This window comes from Saimiri boliviensis, chromosome 16 (genome assembly GCF_048565385.1).
Source record: "Saimiri boliviensis isolate mSaiBol1 chromosome 16, mSaiBol1.pri, whole genome shotgun sequence".
Classification (NCBI taxonomy): Eukaryota; Metazoa; Chordata; class Mammalia; order Primates; family Cebidae; genus Saimiri; species Saimiri boliviensis.
In genome coordinates this window covers 71,762,855-71,790,053 of record NC_133464.1, presented here as the reverse complement: position 1 = coordinate 71,790,053, position 27,199 = coordinate 71,762,855, and the positions used below count along the sequence as shown (strand labels likewise).

At 37.1% G+C, this 27,199-nt stretch overlaps 2 long non-coding RNA genes across 2 annotated transcripts in view; one reads left to right on the top strand and one right to left on the bottom strand.

Annotated features, from left to right (window-relative positions):
• The window catches only part of LOC141581658 (uncharacterized), a 772,188-nt gene that overhangs the window by 358,656 nt on the left and 386,333 nt on the right, over positions 1–27,199 (top strand). The gene's annotated exons all lie outside the window — the stretch shown is intronic.
• Positions 10,901–15,972, bottom strand: LOC141581656 (uncharacterized). Its single transcript, XR_012514423.1, has 3 exons — positions 15,884–15,972; positions 12,999–13,198; positions 10,901–12,777 (listed from the first exon to the last, which is right to left on the bottom strand). It is a non-coding gene; the product is annotated as an uncharacterized LOC141581656 (long non-coding RNA).

Sequence of the window (27,199 nt, the reverse complement as noted above, 5' to 3'; positions counted from 1 at the left end):
AAGGTAAAGTAATAAGACGCATGAGAGAGCAAGCATTATTTTAAAAAAAAGAAGAAGAAGAAAATGAAATAGATCAGAGGGAGCAAATCTAATTGTGTAGAAAGTAAAAAAAAATGTTTAATAAGCAAAACAAATACCCTTAATGATAAGAAACAATATCAGTGATATGGAGCAGAAAAAATTAATATTGAAGAATAACAAATTGGAGATATTCGGTATGAAAGAGAAAACACTTTAAGTGAAAACTTAGATTAAATTGTAAAGTGGGTATCATTAAAAATGAATATGTAGAAGGTAAATAAAATTAAATTGAAGGCATTAGAGGGTTGTATAGAGGTGGGAAGTTTGAGGAAGAAGTTAAGAGGAATAAATAAGATGAAAACTATAATAGATTTCCAAAATTATTTAAAAATGCTGGTTAAAATATTTTGGAATATAATACAGAAATTATCTAAGATAAAAGAATACATAATCCCAAGCTCGAGTATCAATAAGGATAAGCAAGAACATATTATAGTAAAGTTTAAGAGTCTTGTGAAAAGAAATTGAAATTCAGACAGTTTCCCACAAAATCCTCTCATTCTTGTTCCCTCCCTACCCCAACCTGAAATTACTTTCAAAAGAAATACTCCAAGAAGAAGAGATACAAATCCAGGAAAAATTAACAAGATATGGGAAGCAAGAGATAACATTAAAAATTTACTATTATATGAGTTTAAAATTATAGAAAAACACAAAGAAAGAGAAGAAATATCTAAATCACTACAAAATGAGAAATTTTAATGATACCAATGTGGTGTGAGATGAGGGAGAGAGGAAAAAAAAAAAAGATGTAAGACCATGCTCTGATACTTACGTGGTTCAGGAGCAATACATAGATATTAACAAACTCAAGAAATTGGGGGAAAAAACCTTAAATGTGGTGCTTAATGGATATATATGAGAGCTTAGAAGATTACAAGTAGAATACTAAACTTTCAAAAGATGGAATCTAACAAATATCTTAAGATACATGAAGTAGAAAATATAAAACAATTTGATAAAATAGACTTTATCATAGCAAAATGGCCCTGAGTAAAAGTGTTAAATCTAATGATTTGGTTTTTAAAACAGTTCCAGAAATACAGTGTTGTATTTTTTAAATACGATAATAGGCAACCGAAACATTTAATGAAAAAGATGTACTTGCTACCAAATTAATACCCCAAATACATCCAGGGTAGCAAAGTAATATTCTTTAAAACCCAGGCAAAATAGATTTTACAGGAGAAAATATATATGAGACAGAAGAGAATGTTATACTTTTGTCAAAGGCACGATAAAATAAGATAATTTGAGTTGGGATAGGCAGAATTTTAAGATGATCCCCGCAATGACCCCATCCTTGTAAAATCCCTTCTCCTTGAGTGTTGTCAGGCTCTGTAACTTCTTTCTAATTAATGGAATATGACAAAGATTAAGGAATTGATTAAGGTCCATAATTAATTGACTTTAATCAAAAGGGAGAGATCATTCTAGGTGCATCTGACCAAACAGGCGAACCCATCCAAAGAAGTGGCAGGATGGGAGATTAGCTTCTTGCCTGGGTGAGAACTCCATTTTCCACATGGTTGGGGCATGGAGTGGAAAATCAGCTCCCTCCTGGGCCTGCTGAACCTGTGATGGGTAAGTGGGAGGAGGTGGTTTTCTCATTGGTGTTTGGCTAGAGTAGGGAAGGTATTGCCTACAAGATTATCTGTGGTTAGGCTTCCTATTTCCCAGTTCCTTGGCTATCAGAAACAGGTTTTCTTGGGGCTTATTCGGTCAGTCTGTTGCCAGTTCTTGCTTGGAAGCTACTACACCACCTCTTCCTGGATGCGTGGGAGGCTGCAAGAAACCCAGGAAACTTGACCCTCAAGTACTGGGGTCCCTAGATGGTTAATCTTTATTTGCCTACCTTTCAGGGTCTTCCTAAGCTTGCTTGTATTTGCCCAGGGATTTTAGTTGCAAGAGAAAGGATCTGGGAGGAATGAGGCTGTTCTATCTTGGCAGAACTGGAAGTTTCCTGAACACTGTGATTTTTATTGTTGAGACATGTGAATGGTCACCTCATTTCCTTTTCTTTGGTACATATTGTTGAAGAAGTGGTTTCCAGATCATGTTGACCTATTGATTTTTCAAATGAGAGATATTAGCATTGTTACTTCCAGTTCCTGCTTTCTCCAGAACCCAAAGATGATTCCAATAAAGAAGGGGACTCTGTTGGAAACAAACACAGCATGTTATGCTGTACTTAAAATTACCCCTGCTCCCTCTGGTTCTTTCTTACCTTGGAGTGACTTATTTCAAGAGGCTTCTCAACTCTAACACAATGAGACTTAGCTGCCTAGCACGGGGTTTCTGAGCCTTAGCACCACTGATGTTTTAGACCAGATAATTCTTTGTCAAAGCTATGTCCTGAATTTATATTTAGCAGCACCCTTGGCCTCTACCCACTAGATGGCAGTAGTAATGTCTCCGCCATACCTCCTCCACCACTCCTCCTGTCCCCAACCCTACATAACAATCAGTTTCCAGATGTTTATGTATGTTGGCAAAATTACTGAATGAGAACCACTGGTCTAGCCCATTTGCCAGATGTAACCAACATGTCAGTTTATCATTTGAGTTCAAGGCATTGTCTCTCTTTAAGGAATTCTGCATATAAGAAAAACTCATTTCTGTCTTTATCTTGCATATGTATTCTTACTGATTTGGGTAGAGGCAGAATGTGTTTATTTACAACAGCCCATTTTTATTTTTGTAGAGAAGGCACTGTTGTGACTGATTAAGTTGTTTATAAAAGTAATTCAATAAATGTAGTGCTCACTCTGCAGTATAGAAGGAATGATTTTGGTACCCAAGAGCACATTAAGAGATAATTCCTTGGGGAAGACCTTCTTTGAGAAGTCTATACAGCCTACAGCCTGGGAGTTAGTGAAAAGAATGATCTCCTTCATTAGGGGTAGACCTAATTGAAGAAGAAAATTGAAGAAAATAGAAAATTTTATTTCTTTTATTGTTTTCATGAGTTTCTCTCTCCATGCCCAGTATATGCACCAGATGGAAAGAGGAGAATTGTGTCCAGTACTGTAGCTTGATTCCTGGGAACCCCGGAGGCTTCTAGTAATTCCTCCTGCCTTTGCTGTTTTCGTTGTAAATTGAATATTTTTTTTAACACTTGGAAAGTTTTTTTTGTGGAATTTCATTTTATCTTCCAAAGAATTCTCTGTGTACTTATCAGGTATCCTAAAACACAACAGCTTTCTAAATCAATGTGCTTAAATTGAATAAAAGATAATATGCTTAAAATGAATATGAAACTATAAACACAACTCATTCTGTTTATGGCTTCATATTCATTTTAAGCATATTGACATGTCTAAATTGATTTTTAAAATGAAACACAACATATTGAAGCACAGTTTGCACATTCTGCAGCTAGAAGACTTGTCAAACAAAAACTGCAATGGACAAGTTAACCAGACAAGGAGAATTTTATTCAAGACTATTGCAATAGGGGGAACTACTGAAACAGAAGGAAAACTAACATAGGAACAGAAAACCAAACACTGTGTGTTGTCACTTATAAGTGGGAGCTAAATTATAAGAACACAGGGATACCAAGAGGGAAACAACAGACACTGGGGCCTACATGAGGCTAGAGGGTGGGAGGAGGGAGAGGAGCAGAAAAAAGAATTAATGAGTACTAGGCTTAGTACCTGGGTCACAAAATAATCTGTACAATGAACCCCTGTTCATTAAAGTAAATCCCTGTACAATGACATGAGTTTACCTATATAACACACCTGCATATGTGACCCTGAACCTAAAAAAAAAAATAATAAAAAGAAACAAAAGGCAAGATAATTTTCCAGCACTGGAGTGGGTGGGGAAAAGTCCTGGATGACATCAGGAGGGAGGTCCTCAGTGTGGCTGTCTTTGCTAATCATTGCTTATTGAAGTTAGGCTCCCGGAGACTAGGGCCCAATTATTATTGATGATTACATTTCAAAAGGATGGCCTTCAGGTCCTTGAGGAAGACATTCCTGGCTTGCAAAACTGGCAAGTGGCTAGAAGATTTACATGTCAAAAGGGCATAGAAAGAATTCATACATTGCAAGTTTTCTAAAGTAAATGCTTTAAGAAAAGGGAGGTCAGGGACCAGTAATCAGGAAGAAATCTGTATAAAAGTTTAGTGAAACTAAGAGAAATACTAAGGCCATCTTGGTCAGAGTAACAATGGGATGGAGAGAGGAAAACCCTATTATAATACTGAACAGGAGTCATCTGAAGTAGATATTTGTATTGCTTTTTTTTTTAGACAGAGAAATTAAGTTTTAGAGAGATTAAGAACCTTAAGTTATATAACCAGTAAGCAGAGCAGTCAGTATTTGGATCCAAGTGTCTCAGATTTTACTGTACAACGTGGATCATCTTGAGGGACTTCTCTTCCCGGTCCACGAGGGGTGTGGTTTCAAAGGCAGGAGTTTCCCCTGCTCCATCCGGGAACCGATGGGTTTCAAATGTAAGGTTATTTGTCTGATTTTCCCTCACGTGGGGTACGTAGGAAAAGCCAGGTGGGGCTCCTATGTCTTAAAAATCCCACCAAAAGCTCTGGGAGGAGGGGGCTTTGTAACTCATGGCTGTGGACCAAGTAGCCAATGCGGTATTAGAGTCAAAGATCAATCACTCCAGAGGAAGTTTGAAAGAACTCCTCTCATTGGACAAGAACACGAATGGGGCGGGAATAACTCAAGGGTTAAAACTTCTGCTACTCCTTACCAGAATAGATTGCCTGCTCTGGGATCCCCTCTCACAACAGCGTGGGAGCTGTCTCTCTTTCTCTTTCTCTTCTTCCGTTTTTCTCTTTCTCTTTCTCTTTCTTTCTTTCTTTCTTTCTTTCTTTCTTTCTTTCTTTCTTTCTTTCTTTGTTTCTTTCTTTCTCTCTCTCTCTCTCTCTTTCTCTTTTTCTCTCTCTCTTTCTCTTTTTCTCTTTCTTTCTCTCTCTAATAAATCACTCTCCTGCAAAAGTCTTTGGGTGCACGATATTTATTCCAATGGCAAGCTCACCATGCCTCCAGGGCCCCTTTCCTCATTCTTTGGGGTTAGAAAGGCCAATAACCTCTTTGGAACTGGGAGCTGGGTGCACTACCCCGGTTACAATCATAAATCTTATGCATATACGTATAAAAATAATCCCATCTTTGTTTTCTCATCTAAGTATAATGGATAATTCCTAGATATTATATACATATATATGTATTCACACTCACTTTTCATTACTTTTTTTTTTTTAACATTTCTGGGTAGTCTCCCACTCATATGGAATGCACTGGTTGAGTATTTGTGAATACTTACAAAATATGCCCCTATCCAATACAGTCTATTGTCAACATCTAAGATATTGTATTTTCTCACTCTATAGATCAGGAAAAGAAGACAGTGACTTTAATTGAAAACAAATGCTCTGATAACATAAGCATGAGTCTCATAATCAGCCTTTTGTAGACATTCAATGATGATTGCTCACAGCAGTGCATGCCACAGAAACTCACATAATAGCATGGATTTCAAGCAAGAAAATCTAATTATACCTCCAGGCAAAATGCTTAAAATAAGACCAACATATGCATTTCATCTAAGGGTTACTATTGTATTTCAAGGGGCAAATGAAAAAAAAGTGCAGCCAACATTAAGAAAAATTTCCTATAAGTGTTCTAGAATAAGCTGTTTACACGTTTTAATTTTGCCTTTTCGCAGTTATTTAGATAGAAATAAAGTTAAAGAAAAGCAAAGAACTTCACAATAATCACATGCCAAGTCTAATTTGTATCACGGTATCACCTAGTTTGGAAAGAATATCATAACCAGAGACAGCTGTGTTTGCCCAACATACTATTCCTAACAATGTCCTGAATTGTAAGTAATACAAAAACATATAATTTCTACAAATATTTTAACAGAACTTCAATAATTAAGGATACCTTTGACATTTTAGTTGGTGATAAACAGCTAAAAGTTATTTCCATCTAATTTTAGATAGATGCATCCAGAACACACCATTTTTCAAAAGTTGCTTTTTCTGTATCTAAACTAACTTTTATAATTATTTCTATTTTAGGTGTCAGTCCTTATATAGATCTTTTCTACCATTGAAAGGAAATTCTCCACTTAATCCATTTTGTTAGTTCATAATGCTTTAATGAAATGGCTGCAGTTTTGATGTTTTTGAGTGACCATTTCCCATTTTTGTGTACTTCTTTTGAAGACAAACATTAGGGGTATGTGGTCTGTAGCTTTTTCCATTCTTTGATCTAGTCATTTAAGAGCTTTCATACTCATAAACTGTGACAAAGTGCTTCTCAAGAGCTGCCAAGTTCCCCAGGCTCAGATTAGATGCCACTGTCTTAGTGCTCACGAGAGAGGACAAGTGGAGGAGCTCTGAGCCAGGGAAGAAGCACAGAAGCTGGACGACAGGCGGGCTGTTGAATCATCAGCAATGCAGGGGCACCCATAATAAATAAAGGAATAAGATGGGGTACATCTAATCTCAGAGGATTCGCTCATAGTTAAATATTGTTTGCACTTTCTGTTAAAACATAGACTGTTGCATTTTAGAAATAAAGTTGATTTTAATAATGCTGATATTATGGAGAAGACTGGATACAGAGAAAGAGGAGATGGAAAACTTCACTTTCCCAGCAACAGCTTTCATGTTCATAAAATAAAGAGTTATGTTGGAGTTACTACAAAACCACCTCTAGTCTCCAAGTTTTATAAATTCCACATCTGTCATAATTTCTACTTATGTACAAAGGTACATCTTATAAGGAATGGATAAAGTCAGAATCTGAGCTCCGATTTTTTTGGCATATTGTTTAGTTTTCTCACTCTACTTCTGTTTTACTCCAAATTTCGCTACTCAGTATCTCAGTCTTCCCAAATACAGAACAAACCTTCCATTTCCTCATCAGTCCTGGCACTGAAGAAGATCACTGTACTCAGAAAATTCTGTTTTACTGCTCTCCTTCCAGAAGGAACCCTGCAGTGAAGGTCACTTAGCCTGTGCCTCTGTGAACGTCTGGAATATTGGTGTTCTTTAAAGTGTTGCTAACAGTACAGTATGATTAAGGAATCATTTAAACATAAATATTGTGTATATGAATGGTGCTGAATGTGGACTTGTCATTGTCCACAGACAGATGCACTAAATTCCAATATCATTTTTGCAATGAAAACAAAAGATGAAGAAAATAGAAACCACAGAAGTGCCATGTTTGTAAAGAAGAGAATGCTGATGTCAGTAGATCTGCCTGCCTAGGCTTCCCAAAGTGCTGGGATTACAGGCCAGCCTGACCAACATAGTGAAACCCCATCTCTACTAAAAATACAAAAATTAGCCAGGTGTGGTAGCACAATTCTATGATATTAGTTGCTTAGGAGGCTGAGGCAGGAGTATTGCTTGAACCTGGGAGGTGGAGGTTGCAGTGAGCCGAGTTCATGCCACTCCACTCCAGCCTGGCAACAGAGCAAGACTCTGTCTCAAGACAAAAAAAAAAAAAAAAAAAGAAAAGAAAAGAATGCTTAGCTTTGTACTGTTTTAAATAAATAATTTGCTATTTTTATTACTATGTTTCAGTCCATTTTATCTGGCTTTTACTTATTTTAGCATTTGGTATCTGAGTTCAGTGTTAATCTGAGTACAGATTACAATGTGGAATCAATTTGGCATCTTTAGTTAGGCTAAAAGGCACATACATATTGAGTGTTTATTTGGAGTGTGCTGTGGTTTGAGTGTTTGTCCCCTTCAAAATTCATGTTGAAACGTAATCCCGAGTGTAGCAGAATTAAGACATGGGATCTTGAGGAGGTGATTCATGGATTAATGGATTGATGGGTTATTATGGGAGTAGGGCTGGTGGCTTTTTAATAAGTAGAAGATAAACCAGAGCTGACATGCTCAGCCTTTTTCCCAGGTGATGTCCTGTGCTATCTTGGGATTCTGCAGAGCCCCAAAAGCAAGAAGACCCTCACCAGGTGTGGTCCCTCAGCCTGGACTCCTCGGCCTCTATAACCTTAAGAAATAAATTTATTTTCTTTATAAATTACCCATGCCATAAGCAACAGACAGCAGACTGAGACAGGGTTCATTGACTCTGATGTGTATGTTTCTTCTTTTTATCATTGTTCGTATTGTAAAAAGAGCAGCCTTTTCCTGAGTACTATTCTATACTGAATAAGGGAACTATTCATGTATTTTTATCATGACTTTGCCATTTTGGCTTGGCTCAATGAATTCATGTATTATTTTTGAATTGTCTTTCTTTTTACTACTTTGCTGAAATTTCAGCAACTTCTTATTTAGAAATTAGAATAGGGCATAAATCAAACACTATGAAATAAATTTGAAAGAATAACTTAGACTCATAAATCAGTATCAATGCTACCCATGAAATAAATTTAAAAGAATAACAGGTTTAGCATGGAAATATTCTCTGTCTCACTCTGTCTCAACCAAGGAAGTTGTCAAATCCTTGTTTCCATCCAGCTCCTCTGTTCTGTTCCTACACCTCTCTCAGGCTTCCTTTGCCTGTTGTTTAGGTTAGTATAGTGAATAGCCAAGCTATTTCTGATTTCAATTTTTTTCCCTTCCCATTCATTCTAGATAGCTGTTGGATTAATGTTTCTGGATATCTCTGACTTAACTAGAAAACCATCAATGGCTCACCTTCCAAAATAAATAAAATCTATACAATTTTTAGCCCAATATTGCAGACCCAAATTTGTCTTTTACATTTGTTTTCTCTCACTCTCTTCCTTCAGATTTCTACTGCATTAGAGAATCCAGATAATTATAATATCTCTGCACACTTTTTATACTTTTTTACCTTCATTACTTTGTTCAATTTCTTTCCTTCCTCTGGAAAACCTCTGTCCTCCCATATCTGTTTCCTCAAATTATAACTACATTGGGTCCAGATCACATACAGTCCCTGAAACTGGCTATGATTTTTCAAGTTTCTGCTCCTCTTTAGTGGCTTTAATGATATGTCTCTTGATGACACCCAGCACTTCCTGTATTCATATTAATGATTTGTGTACATGAGGACTTTCTTCTGGGAGACTATAGCTAATTGAAAATAGGAGACTTTTAAAATTTTGTATTCGTGATGGAGAAATACTTATTTTTTTTTTCTAAAGCACCCAAATACTCAATAAATGGCTGATAGATGACTGAATCTCTTTGAGTAGATGGATACAAAAATAAGGGAGGGCATTTTAAAATAGAATTTCAGGATGTTTTGAGCTGTTTGTCTTGTTTTTATCGCTGAAACAGTTACAAGATTGTTGCTGCTGGGAAAGAAGAAAGATAATGGAGAAAAAAAATCTTAGGCAATACATGAACAATTGTAAGAACAGATGTAGCTTGTGGCCACATTATATTTAATAACAGTAAATTCTGCTTTCCAATGTGGTTAGGGAAGGGTTGGAAACTGAAATCGGCCGGGTCAACTTGGTATGTCCTTTTTTTTCTAACAGCATTTTGCTCATCAGGCTCAGAATTGGAGGTAGTGCATGGTAGAAAAAGCCTGTAAGTTTAGTTCAAAAACTGTTTTGTTATACTTAAAAAATAGCATTTGTAAAGGCTTAAAATAATTGCAGACAAATAATAACAGAATAATATGGTATACAGCCAGTGGCCAAAATAATATAAATGATTTCATTTAAAAAACCCTCACAATTGTGAAATAGACACTGGATGTTGAATTTGACAGTGTGAATCTATATGGCTGTGTTCTCTGTATATACTTAGAAAATGATCAGTATATAGTGAGCTGTTCAGGTCAGGCTGTGAGTCAGGTTAAATTATTGTCATTAGGAATTTGCTTTCCTAATGATAATAAGGAAAATAAGGAAAGCAAATTCCTAATGATAATAATTTAACCTGGCTCACTAATGATCTCTTCTGGAGAATTGAGTTAATATTTGATAACTTGTACCTCACTTCTTTTCTTTTCTTTTCTTTTTTCTTTTGAGACAGAGACTTGCTCTGTTATCCAGGCTAGAGTGCAGTGGCATGATCTTGGCTCACTGCAACCTCCGCTTCCCAGATTCAAGTGATTCTCCTGCCTCAGTCTCCCGAGTAGCTGGGATTACAGGCGCCTGCCACCACTCCCAGCTAATTTTTATATTTTTAGTAGACATGGTGTTTCACCATGTTAGCCAGGCTGGTCTCGAACTCCTGACCTTAAGTGATCCACCTACCTCAGCCTCCCAAAGTGCTGGGATTACAGGTGTGAGCCACCGTGCCCGGCCCTGTCTCACTGTTTTTACCCAAGACAGTATACAAGTTGAGCATCCCAAATCTAAATTGAAACACTCCAGAATCTGTGACTTTTGAGTACCAACATGATGCTCAAAGGAAATGCTCATTTGAACCTCTATGATTTCGGATTTCTGCATTTGGCATGCTCAACCAGTGTAATGCAAGTATTTCAAAATCTGAAAAATAATCCAATATCTGAACTACTTCTGGTCCCAAACATTTCAGATAAGGAATATTCAACTTGTATTTTATTTAAATTGATTTGTCGTATGGATCTGTGTGTGTGTGGCCTAGGGAAACAATGGCTGTTAATAGAGGAAGGAGGAGAACTTCTTGGTCATTCATTTCAAAGAAACCATTTTGTGACCTCAACTCTTCCTGTCATGAGGATGAGTAGTTTCTAGGCAGCCTTTTTCAGATTTAGTGTTTTACCTACTTAAAAACATCACAGGAGATGATTGTAAAATGATTCGCATTTATGCAAATAGGTATGATGGCTATGCCATTTTGAGAACTAGAATCAATCCACTACACATTTTTTAAAAATCCACATTTATTGACCAATGTGTGTTAAGAACTGTGCTATGCTATAGCAGACATATGAATTCAATTGATCCTCAAATGATTCTGCATTTTCACTTTTATTTTAAAAACACAGGCTCTGAGGGTAGAAAATAATAAGAAAAGGGTAATTTTGTTATTATTAATACTGTAGAGCATATATGGTTTTCCTCATCCCATATTTTCATTTGATTTTGGATGAATTTAATACATTGGGATAGGCAGGACAGAAAATTTGCAAATTAGGAAGATAAGGGAGAGATGCTAGTTCATTGCCCAAGTTTGTTGAGTGGATAAATGACTGAACCTACAAACATAAATCCTTCGATAATTCAACAGTCCTCATTTCTCAATCACCCCGAAGTGGTTAAAACCAAATTAAATACAAGGGTACAAAAGTCAAAAGCTGAAGAAGAAAGCCTGGAAAAGGCATCCCCACCATGAGTAAAGCTTGTCCCTGGATTGGGTTTCTTTGGAGATGATGCTGATACTTACTCCTGTTTAATATAATATTATATATATATGGATAATATTACTATATAGGTATAATGTACTAGGTACTTTCTCTATAATACTAGATATGTCCATCAAAAGTCAGGTCAGCCCTTGAACTTTGTGTTTTGGGTCTGTGTACTATACCTTAAGAGGAACGCAGGGCATGGAGGGTCATCCAGAGCAGAGAAGCCAGCTTCATGAAAGAGACTTTGATCTGAATCTCTATCATATCTGACAATGTTAGTGTGTTAGAGTCACTGAGAAAGTTCAGCCAGAGGAATGGAAAACTTTGCTTGGAAGAATCAGCATCCTGTGGACTGTGTAGATTCATTCTCCCATCTTTACAGGAAGGCCTGGGGCAAATGGTTGGAGATTATAGGGAATTAGTTCATTTTAACCAAAGAGTGACTAAAATATTTTAACTGCTCCGATGTGAAAGAGGCCTTGTTGTGAGGTAACAAGGGAAGGCTAAACTTTATTAACAGCTGCTCTAGCAAGTGGTATCATTGCAGGTTATTACTACTACTAAAGCAATACTAACTGTAAACTACAGACATTTATTCACACTTAGTGTGAATCAGATTCAAAGGGATTAAGTAATTTGCTCAAACACACAGCTAGCAAATAACTGTCTTTTGTACTAGTTGCGAGATTGGACTAGATGACACCTTCAACAATGAGACATTGTAACTCTGTGAAAACGCTGCCTTACTTTAATGCCTTGTGAAGAATGAATCTAAATGGAACCCAGGGGTTTGACAAGAAAATAGGATGCTATTGACAATGAACACTGACTCTTTCACAAACCAAAGAGAGGGATACGCATGGCTTCGAGGAATTAACAAGAACAAGAATGAAATAATCACCATCTGCCTCATTCCCCAAAACACAAAGTGAGAGAAGGCACAAAATCAGCAAAGGGCACTTTTGAATCATGGGGCTAGTTTTAAGTAGAAAAGATATTCAATAGAAACTTTAGTAAATGGGGAATGGACAAGGAGAAACAAACAGCTAAATCAAAAATAAGAAAAGGGAAAAACTAGAAAAATATCTCAGGTACATCTACTTAAGATTTGGTTTCTGATAGTTCTTTAAAAAGGGTGAAACATCAGGAGAATGATCCCTGCACCAGGCTGAGATGCAAGAGACCTTGGCTTTTGTCCCTGATAAAAGTTGGCAAAATGTCTCATCTGATTCTGTGATTATGTCTCTGCACTGACTCTGGTCCAGCACGCAGACTCTCCCTCAGGCCTGTTTCCATCTTCTTCTTCTCTGTGTACTCCAGCAATAGAATCCATTGGTTAACACTGAGGCAGTGATTTTAGTTTTCAACCTGAAGGTCCGGATGGTTTAGCCAAAGTGTAAGTCAGTCCCTGAGAGAAATAACAACACAAGGTTATCAGAGCTGTGTATGCTGTGACTCTCAGATGTCTGAAGGCTATCATGTGAAACCTGGCTGTTAATGGAAAGAATTAGCACATAGCCACAGCTACTTATAACATTGACTTAAAGTAACAGAGTCTCTGACAAAACAGTTTTATTTCCTTCCCGTGTAAAAATTGGAGGAGAGCAATTCTACTCAGCTGTCAGATACCCAGGCAATTTCATCATGTGTTGATGAAATCGTTTCACCGTCTCTCCAGTGCTGTCCTCATCCTTGCAGTTTTTCAGGGCTTGTCACCACATCCATTTTTCAGGTAGCAGGATGGAGCAAGGAAAAGGAGAAGGTACATCCCTTCCATTTTAAATTTCAGGCATCTGATTAGCCAGAACTTGGTCACGTGCCACATCCATCTGCAAGAGAAACAGAAATAGTCTCCATCCAGAGTGGTCATGTGATCCAGATAAAAACTCTATTACTGTGAAAGGAAAGAATGGACTAATGAGGTAAAACAAGTGTCTTCATGGAAACGTGGCCACCCATGCATCAGCACACACTCCCTGCATCTCTCTGTTTTCACCACTGCAATTTTCAATAAAACCACACTCCAGTCATTTGTTAAAAAGCGCATGTTAGTATTCTCGCTATACAGACATTCTCTACGTTTCATTTGGCCAATTTATTAAAGTCAGCATTTGGGGCAGGCCATATGGGTGTGTTTAGCTGCAGTGAATCAGTCATTTTGAGTAAAGGAAATGTCTTTGAAAAGACATTGCTGAGAGAGCCCAGCATGGGCTTGAAGTGATGATTGCTTTGTTTTGCAGAGTACATTAGACCAGGTCATTCTGAGGGTGAGGGAGTGAGGTGGGGAAAATCAGATATTCTAATTAGAGAGCTGATGATGGATTACACATTTTAAATAATTCTCTCAAATAGGCAGAGAGAAAAGGCTTTTCACGATACAATCAGGAACGAACACAGTCCCAATGGCAACTGGTAATGATTAAACTGACTGGGGAATGATTCGGAGACATAAAACGGAATATATAAAAATATTGGAAAGAAGCATCCATCATTAGCTAGGGGAAAAACCTGAAAACCATGGCAATAATAAAAATGAGGAAAAACAAGTGCTTCACTAAAGAGTCTGGGGTTGGCACAAATACCAAAGTATTCTCCAGAAATTTCAACCCAGTAGGATGCACTGATGAAGTGATATTCCATCCCATACCTTTCATAGTATTTTAAGGTTCTCTTATTTCCACATTAAAAAATAAGAAATAGAAAATATTTGAAACAACTGTTCACCCTGAGTCTAGTCAGATTTTTGGCAATTATATTCAGCAACATTTTTAGGAGAATGTTATATTTCACTATGATATCAAAAGCTGGAGATTATTTAAATTCTTCTTGACTCAATCCTTTATAACTCTGAATATTTAGAAAGAGCTCTTTTTCTTGCCAGTGAAAACACCTGAGAAAATAAGGCCCTTGGATTTTTTTATATGGGCCTATCCAAATACTCTACTGCACATGACATTTTTTAAAATTTGGGTTCACTAAAAAGGAACTTTACAAATATTCACACAAAGATAGCTTTCATTGCTTGTACATTCATATATATACATCACATACCTGTCTGTGTGCATGTGTGCAGATGCCATGAAAGAGAGAAACTTACCTCATTGTTTAATGATTGTTTCACACAAACTTCGCTAAAAATACATAAAAGTGCTGATTTTACAAATTGTCTAATGAGTTGATTTTTGTTTGACTTATAGAAAGCAATTAAGTCTGCTGTGACATTTGAAGAAAACCAGCAGAGTTTTCTTCTCAGATGTTTTCAGTTTTAAAGTCCAAAGAACTGCGATGAGGATTGTGTTTGTCTCCAGCTATGTGTATTTTAAATAAGCTGTTAAGTAAATATTTTTTGTGATGAGATTTTCTAATAAACACTAATTAAGATTTTCTTATTTTTTTCTTAAATGATGACAGAAACAACTCACTTCAATTCTACTTCTGTTTAACTCTATGTATGAAATTTTAAAAATATTCTTTAAGGCCTATTTGTTATCAGCATTTTATTATTTATACATCTTTTTAGTCAAAATTTTAGAACAGTGGCCACATAATTTTTTGGAGTAAAGCAGTGGTCTATTTTTTTAAAGAGGCATTTGAGGGTTCACTGTGGATAATAATCTATTTCTGGAAGCACTCAGCTAGTCAAAAAGAAGTTAAAGCAATTCCAAATTTTGACTAGCATCTTTAAAATATAAGAACATGATTTCCCAGGGAAACAATGAAAACAACGAATGGTAATGTCATTAAAAAAAATCAATAGAGAACTTCCACAAGCATTTAAATGATCAGAATCAACTTTGAAATATGTGATTTAACTAAATCTGTTTTACCTTAAAAATGACCGAAGTTAGTATGATATAATTTATGAGTAAAATTTGCTGAAATCTTGAGCTTTATGTAATAAGAGTTTGAGAGTGTATGAGAATCAGGCAGCAAGAATGAATAAGCTATGAAAAAGCAAAGCCTCGTTTTTGTAGGCTGATTTGCTTTATGGGCCAAAAAAAAAAAAAAACTGCTTTCAGAAAATATTCTGACATTAACAGGAATGCTTTAGGAACAGAGACTCTGGTCTACTGCCTTCATACGTACCAAATCAACCACTTGTAATGCTGCGTTGAGAAGCAGTCAAAATAAGCTGAGATTAGGGGCCTTAACGACTGGCTCATTCCCTTTTCTTCTTTTTGGCCCTCTGAAATCACTAGTATATACAAACAAAAACTTAGAAAAGAAATCTCTCTTGTGAGAGTCAAATACAGTGTTGTCCAACAAATGCAGTGACCTCACCTCCTCACTCTTCAGAAAGTCCTCTGATCACCTCTGCTCACAAGCACTCCTTTGGGAGGGGTGGCTTTTCCGACACCTAGGCAGGGACAGGCCATATTCGGCAAATGCTAGTTCTTTCTTGTTACAAATATTAAAACCACAGTACCCATCTATATTAGCCTGTTTTCATGCTGCTGTAAAGACATACCTGAGGTTCGATAATTTATAAGGAAAAGGAAGTTTAATTGACTCACAGTTCTACATGGCTGGGAAGGCATCAAAATCACGGCGGAAGGTGAAAGGCACTTCTCAACATGGCAACAGACAGGAGAAAAGAGCTTGTGCATGGAACCTGCCCTTTATAAAACCATCAGATCTCATGAGAGTTATTCTCTATTATGCGAACAACACAGGAAAGACCTATCACCACAATTCAATTATCTCCCACTGGGTCACCCCCACAACACATGGGAATTCAAGATGAGATTTAGGTGGGGACACAGCCAAACCATATCACCATCTTTACATAATTTTGCCATTGAAATGCTGATTCTTGGGTCAAAATTACCTAATATGTTTTCCCCTGATTCTTGATTTTGAAATAAGTCCTATGAATCTGTAAGTTATTAGTTCTTTACTTGAGAGCCGCCTGCTTATTTCCTGATTACAGAATAAGGCGGTTAAAAATATACAGGATGGAATCCCCTCAAAGACAATGCCTCTGGAGAGAGATCCAGCCACTAACTCACAGGGGTGGGCCAACCAGTTCAGGGCAGGCTGCATTTGTGGAAAACTACTCTAAACCATAAGAACTTCACTCCAAACATACTGATAATTAATGTGACATGTTTGAAATAAGAAAGAGAATGCAATTCTATAAGGTGATCATATTAGCAAACTGGTTTTTAGAGAAAGAATGTGCACTCTAGCTCCTTTGGAGGGAGTTGCTTGACAATTTCCAGTATCTGAAGTCAAAGTGGGGATGCCTTGTTCTGATCCTGATCCCCCTCACAGGAGTGCTGTTGCAGCTGATCACTGCCAGCCAGGAGCAGCCTGTGTGTTCTGTGTGTGCTAGGATGGGGAAATATGTTCAAAAACACAGCCACAAGGTAATAGAATATCTCTGTCAAAAAAGAAGCAGGGTCATTTAGGATTGGAAATGTTTGAGCTGTAAAAACTGTTGAAAAACAAAAGGATGCTTTTTTATTTGAGGTACCATTCTTTTGTTGTCCTCCAAACAGAATGGAAAATAGACACCTATATGTGCATGCATGCACACACTCTCACAGGCATGCATGTAGACACACATTTTTGCCCTCTGACCAGAAAAAAATGTTGTATTAGAGAATAATGCAAACAGGCAACGAACAAGCAGAGCTTAGACAAGATATTCATTTATTGTTACAAAGTAATTCGTATCTACTCATTGCCAAATGACTGGAACATGCAAAATTGGAAACTTGGGAATTAAAAAACCCCAAACGTCAAAACACCAAAACCCACCTCCCACTCCACTGATCAACAAATTGTGTTGAAATGTTAACATTGCAACACCCTACTTCCCACCAAAAAAATCCAACCTTTGACTCGGAAACCTCCTTTTATCTTTATCTTTGAACATGGAAAAACAATGGGCTTTGCTGTTTTACTGGTGTTTAAGTCCCAATCACTGGTCCTTACTTAGGGATGGGGATGCTCCTGCAATTTTAATGTCCTCATGTAAGTATGTTTTTGGCAATTGCTCCTGCACTTTTCATTTCAGTCAGCTAGGCAGGGCTTCTACATTCTATTTGCCTCCTACAGAGAAGAGGAAATTTCTGCAAATTATTTTCTGTTTATTCTGTGGTAAATTAAGTCACTTCGTTTAATGCTCAACCTTCTAATTTGAAAATGAAGTGAAAATGAGTGTGAATATCAATATGACATCAATGCTTTAGAGATTGGGGGAAAATTCCCCTTGATCAATGACTGATTTAAAGATGTGAAGAGTCCTATATGGGGAAAATCAAGTCCTGGTCCAAACTTCCCTTCTCGTTCAGATGGTTTGGCTGTGGCACATGCTATCTGATTTAGAGGTTTCTCTTAATCCTGCTATTTCCTATCAAACATCAGGAGCTGTCACAACATTGCATATGTGTCTGGGAAAAACCATAAGTCATACAACCAGGGCAGATCTAAAGACCTAAAAATGGTGAGTAACTTTTTATTTTTTCATCATCCTGCCCAATATCCTAACTACCTCTTCACACACACACACACACACACACACACACACACGCAAAGAGATTAGCTGACCACTTTGACAACTTTTTTTCATTCAAAATGAATCACTGAATTCCATAGATTAACTGAATTCTTAATATCTCAGTCTGCCTTCATTGAATAGACAGTTTTTAAAGGAAAAATTGGCACTCAATCAAGCAGTAAAATGGTAGTATTAAGGAACCTTTAAGAATTAGGATCAAGGAGGCAATGCTCCATTATTTCATCATTTAAATGTATTGGGGTTTTTGGGAATGCATGAGTGAGTTTACACCCACTTTCATTTCATTTTCAAATTAGAAGGTTGAGCCTTGCAAATACGTAGTGACTTAACTCATACAATGAGCTTCCCAAAAGAGGTGTGCTTGGAATTAGAGCTTGATCCACTCGTGCCAGTGTTCACAGAACAAGTGTGCTCTCTAATAACGTACATTCATATGTTGCTTTGTAATGGTCAGTTTCCACATACATCTTTTCTTTTTTTGAGACGGAGTTTCACTCTTGTTACCCAGGCTGGAGTGCAATGGCGCGATCTCGGCTCACCGCAACCTCCGCCTCCTGGGTTCAGGCAATTCTCCTGCCTCAACCTCCTGAGTAGCTGGGATTACAGGCACGCGCCACCACGCCCAGCTAATTTTTTGTATTTTTAGTAGAGACGGGGTTTCACCATGTTGGCCAGGATGGTCTCGATCTCTTGACATCGTGATCCACCCGCCTCGGCTTCCCAAAGTGCTGGGATTACAGGCTTGAGCCACTGTACCCGGCACATCTTTTCTTTTAATCACACTCATATTGTGTGACAAACATTCTCTTTCATAGACTAGAGATCATAGATTATAGGCTACTGCAAAGCAGGGATCTTGTTTCCCTTGTGCACCATGCTGTTCATATGGCGACTGTGTTGTATGCTTAGTGTTGGGTGTCGATTGGATGAGTAAAGGAGGGAGAACTTGTCCCACGGTTGGAAAGCAGCGCTGTGGCCTTTTATCTACAAATTGTTACTAGACCTCTGCTCAAACATTTTCAGTGATGAGAAACCCATTACCTTCCAAAGCAGCCATGGTACGTATCCCTTCTTAGTTTGGTTTAGTTTTGCCTGTTTTTGCTTCACAGCACCTCAGTGTCTTCTCTTACTACTCAGAGTGGTTCTGTTGATGACGATTGGGTTGCTGGGCTCTTAGGGGCAGACACATAGCCTAGAGTAGGTCTTTCACAGCAGCCATTCCCCATCTATAGTCACATGTCCAAGATGTAACCACTTTGGGAAGCAGTCATGGTTCTCCATCATACCTGACAAACGGAAGATGAAGGAGAAAGGGCCACTTCCTTTTTTCTGATTGCAAACTCTGGTAAACCTGTTGCTTCCAGTGGCCATCTTTGCTCTTGTGTATCAAGAGGCAGCCTGAGAAAGAAACCAAACACAAGATGAAAGCCAAACAGAAATGGAGAGCATGGTGGCAGCTATTGAAACCTCTGAATCCTGTTCCTAGAGCTAGCTCTACCTTTGGGTTTCACAATTGTGTGACTAATACCTTTCTTTTTTTTCCCTCTCTCTCCCTCTCTTTGTTTTACTACTTATAAACAAAAGAGGTCTAATATGACCACCCATTCCATGATGACCCAATTTTGACTTTTGAAACATTCTTATATGTAGCCCAGATCTCTTTTATAGAGACAGGAAGAACGGTGTAACTCTTTCATGTAACAATGTTTCTGACACTTGGAGAAAGCTACCCTCTTTTCCTCAGCTTTTGCTTAAGTCTTCTGTCCAGGGTCTGCATCCTATTTTGCCAGCTTCTCTTCATGTGATATAGTGCCCTCTTAGGGCACCATGTATATATATATATATATATGACACTATATAACACCATCTTAGTTGCTAACATTTCATTACATCTCCATTTGCCCACAGCTATCTGAACATGAGGGGGGATTAAACACAATGATCAGCAGCATAACACAGGATGATAATTTTCTTTCGTTCATACATTGTATTTTTTCCATTGCTCCGAAAAGTCTCATTGGCTTTTTCAATGTTATAATACGTAATTGACTTGAAATACAAGTATTATCAATTGAAACTCTCAAGCCTGACACATCGTTTTGGTTTCCATAATCTTTAATAATTTGGTTCTTCTTAATTGATTTTACCTTTATTTCAAATTAACTTCCATTTAGGTAGAAATGTTCCATCTTTTCTACTCATTGGCTTTTATTTTGGGTCTATCTGAAAATGAATTTGCTATTTCCTTTCATGTTATAGTTTCAGAAAGCTATGCTTAAAGGTTGTGTTTTTAAATTTTTTGTTTATTTGTTTTTTGTGATAACATCAAGGAAGTTAAGTAAGTCTAAGGCAGAATGCTATTTAGAAGTCCAAGACAGTTATTTAATAGTTTTCTTAGATGAATGTAATGTTTATTTATTTGTAGATCTTTTACTTTCCTAAATCTTTATTCATCTTGAACCTCTGGTGACTATTAGTGTAAAGAATGTGATTTGCATTCAGTTCCTGTCTGAAACACTAGGGAAAAAAGTGGTTTTTTTGCTTCATTTGCCAGATATTCTGCACAGTGCTTATTTTGTATTTTTTCTCATATTAAGTGTAAGACAAGACTCATTGGCACTTTATAAATAAGAAATTAATACTGAAAAGGAAGCCACTTCCAAAAGCAGAGGTAAGATCAGTACCCCCAGAGAGTCTACGACTGTCTCGTCTGTTACCCTTCTTCTTTTACAGGATAAAATAAAAATTGAGAAAGAATTCAGATAATTGAGACTAAAAATGTGCTGCCTTAGTTATTTCAATTTTTCATACAAAATATATGCTTGGCTTGAGGTATTTTATTATCTCCCATGTTTTACTTACAATCTTATTGAATTTTACAGGAAGGAAAAAGGTTAAAAAAATTAAAGAGGGTTGCATGTATATGTGTGTGCCTAAAGGCATATTGATAACATAGAAGCATACTTGGCTTGAGCTATTTTATTATCTCCCATGTTTTACTTACAATCTTACTGAATTTTACAGGAAGGAAAAAGGTTAAAAAAATTAAAGAGGGTTGCATGTATATGTGTGTGCCTAAAGGCATATTGATAACATAGAAGCATAAATATTTTATAGAAAGATTATTCCATGAGTAACAATTAATGTATTAAAGAGAAGGCAATGTTATGATGATTGATCAGATTCATTTCAGTGTGACCCAGATTAAAGCTTTTTACTCTTAACCCGTGTTTTCTGCATTTGCTGGGGTCGAGTTTCTCTTTTTACATAGCTGGATAGGAACATTTTCGTGTCTCCTCACTATAAATTTGTTCAAGCAAAGCACTAAACCAAAAGTGATACAGATTTAAATGAAGATTTTGTAGGAGAAAAGAGAGAAGTTAACACCACATACCTCAAATCCTTGCCCTCATTAAATATTTTTATTTCCTCCGAGTTTTCACGGCCGTAATACCACCATTGCTGGTTTTCATTATACTCCCTTTGGTCACTCTGTATCCTTTCTTACTGGCTCCTTTATTGATCATCCATATTTTTTCTCAGAACCTCAAATCCTCAGTGTTTTCTTACGCAGAGCAACTTCTTCACAACCTTTTTTTTTTTTTTTTTTGAGACAGAGTTTCACTCTTGTTACCCAGGCTGGAGTGCAATGGCGCCATCTCGGCTCACCGCAACCTCCGCCTCCTGGGTTCAGGCAATTCTCCTGCCTCAGCCTCCTGAGTAGCTGGGATTACAGGCACGCGCCACCATGCCCAGCTAATTTTTTGTATTTTTAGTAGAAACGGGGTTTCACTATGTTGACCGGGATGGTCTCGATCTCTCGACCTCGTGATCTACCCGCCTCGGCCTCCCAAAGTGCTGGGATTACAGGCTTGAGCCACCGCGCCCGGCCATCTTCACAACCTTTTGTTAGTCAAGAAGTCCTTTCGATTATAATTGGTTTATTATTTTAGCTTAGAAATCTTTCTTTAAATATGTACAAGGGTTTCTCTGGAAAGGACTTTGTTTTATTTTTCTATCTTGTTACAATTTCTTCCATCACATTACGTAATTCTGCTGTTGGGGACAGTTGTGAACAACAATTCAAAAAGCAGGAACTGAAACCTATTTCTCCAAAAACTCATTGATATTATTATTCTGTAACTAAACTCTGAGAGTTTTAAGAAATGTATCTGTATGGGGTCATCTACAGTAGTAAAACATCAATCCTCAATAACGTTTATTTAGGCTTTGCTTCATATTTGGTAACTTTGATCTGATATTATTTTCTAGACATAAGGGTTAAAAATAAGTCCCAGTCTGGATTTTGCTGAAAATAACTTGTGTTTTAACATCCTGTGATTTTTACCACAATCGTTCTCTTCATTGCCAAACAATGAATTGGCAAGGACTCTTGTTTAATTGAGGTTTTTAATGAAAACTGGTTCTCTTAAGAAGAAATTGACTTAATCCTTGTGTGGATGATGTGTTCATTTGCAGGCAGCCTCAAAGATCACCAATTGTAAGAAACAGGAAGAGACTTTAAAGTAGATAACTTCTTGTGTTTTTTCACATATTCCCTTGTGGAATTTTAGTTTTGTATCATGCTTTTCCAAGTTTTCCTCCAGATGGTACATAGTAGTTTTTTTTCCTGAAAAGTTTAGACATCTTGTACACAGACATCAAGATCAAAAAACAGAGGCGTCGGCTCTATTTTACACAAAAATCTCATAGTATCTTATTGAAGAATGCTGAAATCATTGGAGTGACTGTACCTATCCAATTTCCATACTGTCTGAAGATCCTTGTCAAAATCTCATATAATCTTTGGTATAATGCCCATGTAAGAAAAGTGGGTCAGTAACTAAAAATGTATTCTGTTACGTTTCTGGCTTTTTATGTTTATAAATTATTTATGTAATTATAAATATAGTATTTATATAAAAATATAAATATATGCATATGTTTATATTTGTTATAAATTATTATAAATAGTAAAACATCAGTGGCACAAACATTCTCTGTACAATTAACTATGCAGATAAGAGAGTACCTAAGACTCTTTTAAAAAAGTGAGTGAAACGTGTTTGTTTAGTACAGAGTCTGTAGAAGAGAGTTGTTGGCAATGTAGTGTGGACTGGGGTCATACTGCTGGTTCCCCTGCATTTTCCTTGGAAGATAAAGACACCTATCAGGTTTCAAGTCATTGAAGACAGAGATGCAAGCAAAGGTACAGAGAATTTGAGGGTAAATAAATAGGCAAATTTGACTAAGGAGGATGCGATACTAGTAGATGTAATATTAATGTTAATAGAAGATTAATGCATGTTAGTTGGAAAGAAATAATGCAAAATTAATCTTCTCCCTCTCCCATTTGAAGTATATTAAATAGTACATTCATCTTAATATTCACGTAATATTTAACCAGCTTATGTGAGGTGAGTCATATTAATAAACCTATCACAAAAAGCTGAAAACGAAAATCAAAAGAAACCAAAACATTGACTTTTAACTCCAATCTTATAATTACTTTAAAATATTCAAACAGGAGACTTTGGAAAAGAGAGTGACTTGTATTTAAATGGGGATAGGAAGAATGAAAGAGAGAGAGTACAGCTTTGTCCCAGGCACTGTGCTGGTCATTATGCCCACGCTAACTAGCTTACTACCTCGTTTAGAAGCAGCGTTAACCAACATGAATGGGTTCTTACCCTTGATGCCTACCTCTGCCTTGCCAGGACATAATGGACAGGGCCCTGGGAAGTCTTTGAGAAGACAGTGAGGACACAACACACTGTTCACTGTGAAACTACAGACAAGTATAGCATATGGCTTTGATTTACTAGCATATGTTTGTAGTCAGTGGCTTTAGGATTTAGAGAGGGCAGTTTCGAAAGTATGTCTGTGCTGATTCTAAGGTGTTTTCAATTAATGCTCTGAGACACTTTTAGTTTCTCATTTACTTGGGCTGATGGATGGCTCCTTAGATGTATATTGGCTCATGAATGGTTTCTCTGTCTCTGAACAAGGATGAAATGAAAGAAGCATTTGTAAAGTGGAATTTTTGCCCTGGCAGGAGGAACCAGACATTTCAGCAAATAAACACATACATCTGGTAATCTGTAAATGGATTGATTATTATTTTTTCTCTCAAGTGATTAAGAGCCTAGGGCTAGTTAATTAGCAGCTAACGAGAAAGAGAGAGGGTGGGGAGACAGAGAAAGTGTGTGTGTGTTTTCTACTGATGAAGCTCTCATTGTTAAACTAAAATAGGCCTAAGAGCGATGATGCAAAAAGAAGGTATGTGCATTGTACTTAGAGAAAGAAACAAAACTTTTGGCACGAAAACAGAAATCTCACATCTCTGAAAACATTTTGATCAGCTGAGATCACACTGATTGTTAGGTTCAAGATATCTTCACTGACAAAATTCTAATAATTTTAGCCAGAAATGGGTACGGTTTATGTTTAAGAAAGAAATAAAACTACTTTGTGGATTCTGGTTTGCCAACACTGGTTCATTTGTTAATTAATTCATTCAACAAATCTTATTGAGTGTCTCCATGCCAGACATTCTTCCAGGCAATGAGGACATGGGAGAATAATGAACAAGACAAATGAGAACCTTATTTGTCTTGAAAATTAAATGTAAAATTAAACTGTAAATCCAAATTTACATTTTACAAGAGGATTTTTATCAAATCTTTGCTGAAAAATTCACCCAAATATCCCTAAAAAGTAGTTGCAATCTACATTTTCTATTTCTTCTTTCAGTAATTTTCTCTCTCTCTCCTGCCAATTTTAATCCAATTTATACATAAATTTAAGAAAGAGGGCGGGGCGCGGTGGCTCAAGCCTGTAATCCCAGCACTTTGGGAGGCCGAGGCGGGTGGATCACGAGGTCAAGAGATCGAGACCATCCTGGTCAACATGGTGAAACCCCGTCTCTACTAAAAAACAAAAAATTAGCTGGGCGTGGTGGCGCGTGCCTGTAGTCCCAGCTACTCAGGAGGCTGAGGCAGGAGAATTGCCAGAACCCAGAAGGCGGAGGTTGCGGTGAGCCGAGATCATGCCATTGCACTCCAGCCTGGATAACAAGAGCGAAACTCCGTCTCAAAAAAAAAAAAAAAAAATTTAAGAAAGAGAAAGGTGATTTTTTAAGTAAGGTGCTAATATGTAGGACCTCTGACTTTTTTGCTTAAAGCATAATCATCTTTTGTCCAGGAAAGAAGCAGCGCATTCCTGGGGTCCTGGCTGACTGCTGAAACGCTTTCACAGATTTGGTGGCATCCAGCATCGAAAGTTAGTGCTCCTTTTTTGGTCTGCGTTACTTTATCTCCCTGGGCAATCTTGTACAGGCTATAATTTCTGCCTCCTTAAATAGGCTGCTGGATCCAAGCTCTATTTCCAGTCTGGAATTCCTCTTCCCATTGCCATGAAGTGTTTCTAAATCTTTCCTAAACACTGGGAGAACTCATAGATGGCGGGAAATGTTGGCTCTAAGTGATAGTATCTGTTGTCTTACAATTACATATCTAATGCCTACAATTTTTCTTCATAGTATTTACATTGGGTTAGACCACAGTTTATCATCAGAGATTTTGTTATTTTTCTTTGTACTTGAAGGAGTGTTTATGCTACTCAAATCATGGAGAATAATTATTAAAATATGTTAAATACTGCTGAAGCCAAGAATTAGTTGTAAATTAGAGGCAATATAATGTCATAGTTAAGATCACAGGCTCAGGGGCTGTGCCGCCTTGGTTTAAATTCCAGCTGACCTTGGGCACACAGCCTGCTTCTCTGTCAGTGAGAGTAGTAATAGCAGCCACTTCACAGGACTGCTGTGATGGTTACATTAGCTGTTACATGTGAAGCACTTTGAACATTGCTTGGCATATAGCAAGCTCTATATTACGTTCATGATTAGGGTTAAGATTAAGATTATAGTCAGGGATGGGGAAGGTAAATTAAGAAGCTAAATTAAGCAGATAAAAGTTTAAACCTTTATATAATGGGTTAAAGTTTTGAACTGACTTGTATGTTACCTGTGACTTCTTTGGGCAATACAAAAAAAATAGTATGACACCAAATAGAAAACTATTAACTTTCATTAATAATATGATCTCATAAAAATAAATGGAATAGTGAATTAGCATTTTTAACTAGGAATTACATAACTGACAATTTGAATTTCCTCTTCTGTGAACTGCCTCCTCATATCCTTGGGCAAGTTTTGTTTCGTGTTATCTTTTTCTTATTGTTTCATAGGATTTCTTGTGTACTTGGCTTATTAGGGGAAAGTCTCCACTTCTCTGGTTTTATTTTCCATGCAATGAATTGTTCATAGAGTTGAAACTTTAAGTCTCTTGCCTACCTCTTATTCCTTCCTCCAAATGAATTATTTTACTGCTAAGATTAGAAGTATCTGGGCATGTCCTGTGGAGCTCTTTCTGAGCTACTTTTTTCTTGGAAACAGGAAGAATACAGGACAAGTGCATGGGTCTGCTCTGTGCCATGGAGCAAGGAACCTGCCCTTGTGGAGGAGACACATATTTGTCCAGTTGTGTCAGTGCCACATGGCTTATTCTAATAAAAGATAAACTGTTAAGAAACTCATTTGATTTCAGATCTAAACCATGTTCTTTTTAACCAATTGCAGTTCTGGCCGAAAAGACATGTCCACTTAAGTCAGATCTCTTAGGGCAGCTTAATAGGGAGACCATTTATAAAGATATGAACATAGGGAAACTGATGAGTGAGGTATTACTACAGGGATTATAAGAGCAAGAACTGTTACTACACTGTGGCCTGAAAGGAAAGGAAAGAGAGTAGGGATATCTACCTAAACTTGGAGAGTAAATGTATATTGAGTACCTGCTAGGAGATATTTAGAAGACAGGGGACACAGTCTTAACTGTTAGGGTAATTTCACTGGGTGGTGCCAGCACGGACATATTCCTGTGCACTCCAACTTGAGATCTGAAATGCTACATACCCCAGCATATGGACTGGCAGAGGAAGAAAGGAAGAGAAAAAAAAATCAAATGGTTAAATGGTAGAACACACAGTTGTTCTATACCTGCTTCTATAGTTGTTTGTGAGAGCTAAATTGAGACTTATATTTCCCTTTTCCATCCTCATGTTCCCCTTAATATTGGTCAACACCTTGGCTTTTCAGAGTTATTTACCTAATGTTGTGCACCATTTATGTCAGATTTCAGTGCTTGCCAATCCTCTATTCCTTGTGTTGTTTCAGTTTTTCTTTAACTATGACTATTTATGAAGGGAGTACTAAGGTTTGCCAAGCAAATCCCCTGGGTTT